The 3,220-nt window shown below is 42.8% G+C and overlaps 1 long non-coding RNA gene across 1 annotated transcript; it reads left to right on the top strand.

Annotated features, from left to right (window-relative positions):
* The first annotated feature begins 268 nt into the window (after positions 1 to 268).
* Positions 269 to 1,059, top strand: LOC147886213 (uncharacterized). The gene is made up of 3 exons (XR_015543276.1): positions 269 to 446; positions 729 to 808; positions 904 to 1,059. It is a non-coding gene; the product is annotated as an uncharacterized LOC147886213 (long non-coding RNA).
* Positions 1,060 to 3,220: the final 2,161 nt, after the last annotated feature.

The raw sequence follows: 3,220 nt of genomic DNA, 5'->3' as shown, positions 1-3,220 counted from the left end.
CTCAAATGGTGCTGGGTGTATCCCTTTTCACAGCTTGGAACTAGTCAAAGGAAAGCTTTGGCACACGATGAATGTAGGTTCCACGTGGGAGCTAAAAACAAGAATCACATGGACGGAAAATGGTCAAGAGAAAATGGTCGAGAGTCATTAAGGCGACGACAATTCGGTGGTGTCAATTGTTGACCTGTCTTTAAAGGTTCCAATCGCCCTCATATTGCTCTCACGATATATCAAACAATTGTCACCTACTACTTCTTACTCCTTCGATCTTCGAAACTGCTACCAGTTGCAGAGTTGCCCAATGACATTCACTTTGGTTCAGACACATCAACGCAGGCACTTACGGCCTGATCGTTTCCGCAGGAGTTTCTTAGTCATATGCATGCTGGCCCTTATTGCGGCCACTCATATCAATCCATCGGATGGAGCTATGATCTCCTCCCAAGGTAATTCGCAGCCAACTCTTTATATCCTTTGCGTTTTAATTTGTTTTGGTGTGAGAGCTGGTTTTGTTGTTTTCATGGATTAGTCATGCAGCTTCATCGCTTTTTCTTGAAGATCCCAAATACCCATGGCGAGTTTTCCCACTAGCATGAATTAGCTGAAGCTTGAGCACCATCATCTTCTTTGCCACACTCCCCTTTTGCTGCAGACTCATTGGTTTTTCTGCCCTTCTGATGCTGACTCATTAGTCTTTCTGACTACTTAATTTTCTTGGACTCGTTTAGATGGAGGCTCGACATTGCCAAACGCAGATCATTCCTCGTCAAGCCCAATCGCCGATTCTTTCGGAGGATCAAGACACTTGGTATGCAGAGCATAGAAACTGTTCATATGTTGAAGCAGTTCTTGCAAGGTGGATTCAAAGTTTGATCATTTTCTTCCTGTTGCTTGAAATAATAGATGGAGATAGCACAAGAAAACCGGGGGCGACTTGGATCCCCAGGCGCTAATTGCTGTTGAAGTATATGAAAGCGAATAAGCATGCCCGTTGAAGCTCATATGTGGAAGGCCAAGCAACTGCTCCCGAGTTCCTTCTTGCCAGTTCGGTTCCTTCTTTCCCCGTCGCATCACAAATTGGATAGGAGTTGGGATGGCCATTCGACTTCACGTAGAATGTCGATGTAAGTAGGTGGAGATAGCGCTATCTCAACCACAATATAATAGACGTAAATAAGACCATGTAGACCTACCCAAATTTGTGATAAAAGGCACGTTGACTCGAATCGCAAAATGTTTTTAAGCCGACTTATATTAAAACTAAAGACCAAAGCACAAAAATTGGCCATTGAAGTGGGCAAATTGCCTATGGCCTACTCTGCTAATGCAGCGACTTATAACTCTAAAGAACTCAAGTATAAGTGAAAAGCCCTCCACGTGGGCTTTTCACCTATGTTGAGGGCCCCCGTCGGAGGCCCATTGATGGAGATGCACAAGCCAATCATTTCGCGGCAAGCTAGCTTTCCATGCATTTTCTAGGTTGGATGGAGACCTGCAGACACCTTCCATCTTCGATGGAGACCCGCAGATACCTTCTAGCTTCAATGTGACAGGCAAGCATGCCGACCTGATCTTCTCGAAATGAAGAGCCGTATATCACACAGTGGAGGTTCATTTATTTTCGACCGCGGACCTTAACTTCTAAAATATAAAATCCAACCAAAGTATGCTTTCTACCCAATATCACTCCCATATGAGTCTTCAAAAGACCAGCACCTCCATCCTCACGTAAACCCATCCGTACCCCATGATTAAAGACCAACTTTTAATAACAAAATGACTAGACTGCCAAGATGACCATTACATGCAAGAAAGGCCAACACATGACCAGAGTCAACGAAAGACTTGTCGGTCCGCCAAAAACATCGTCTTCTATTTTGCTTTCAAAGAAAATCAAGCCATCAGCCCCATGTTCCTAATAGAACTAGCCACCTCCCTACACCAAACACTTCTTATAACTAGACAAGATCAAAGGCTTATATCATATATGCTTCACACCCCTACTACACAAAAGACAACCTCGACTATTTTTCATCCACTTAGCAAACCTTCCCATGAGAGGGCAATCACATATGTATCACTCTCCAAAGCAAGAAACTCACCTTGCTAGCTAGGCACCCTTTCCAAATGTCCCTAATACGAGCCTTCCACCAATTCAAGGTACACTACTTATCATTGAGAGAGGCATAAAGGGAAGAGTCCTCCATCGATTTCTATACACCACCCTTGTTGTGATCTTATATAGATAAGACTTTCCCAAATTCCATTGATTACCTCTCCATCTCCTAGATGCAATGCAATTAAAAGACCAGCCTTCTACAATAACGTTCAAGACCTTTGCTATCTACTCTGCTTCTCTATTATTCAGGTGATACCATTCTTTCATAGACATTATATTTTGGCACCCCGTAAGCACTCTTTAAGTCCCACGATTGCGAACATGAACATACCCCCTCCTTATAAAGTGCTTTTGGCATGAAAAAGATCAATCCATTCTAAGAGTTTTCCATTCATCGTGAGATCCCAACTCTACCACGAGTTCTCATATAGGCTTGTTAAGCCCTCCCTTCCTTTCCATTGCATCAAACGACCACAAGGCTTCCAAGCCTCTGCCAAACCTCCAATCAAATGAAAACCCACAATTCTTAGTGGGTGTCGAGAGCATAAGCTGTATAAATATTCCTCTAAACTCCTACACTCTTCCCCCTCCCATGCTTAATGAACCACTTTGTACATTCTATCCATGGAGCATTACACTCAAATAAGTGAGAAAGCAATTTGCAAATCAAACATACTATTTCTTCTAGATTTGTTTGAGATGCCGAACCGCCATTGGACGTAGAAGACTTCATAGCCTCCCATGGGACATAGTGCCATCTACACTTATCCCTCCCTTGTGACCATAAAAAGGCTTTGAGCCATGTTTCTACCAATTGCCAATGACTTTGCTTAAACATCCAAATCGAAGCAAGTACATAGTGGATGCAAATAGAATATGCTTTAAAATAAGCACCCTAACATTCCATCCCAAAGACAAGCCATGCCAATGTATTACCTTCTATCTCATCTTTTCATTGAACTAGTCAAATCTCTATTTGAGGGAGGCACCAACCCACCCCAAGTACTGTTGTTCCCCTTTCCATCCAATTTGTAGGAAGATCTTTGTCCCACTCTAGAATGACACCCAAATTACTCCTCAAAGAAAAAATCTTAGCTCAAA

This window comes from Dipteris shenzhenensis, chromosome 24 (genome assembly GCF_047967505.1).
Source record: "Dipteris shenzhenensis isolate YYH24624 ecotype China chromosome 24, Dip_SZ_1.0, whole genome shotgun sequence".
NCBI lineage: Eukaryota > Viridiplantae > Streptophyta > Polypodiopsida > Gleicheniales > Dipteridaceae > Dipteris > Dipteris shenzhenensis.
This window is presented reverse-complemented; position numbering and strand designations above follow the sequence as displayed.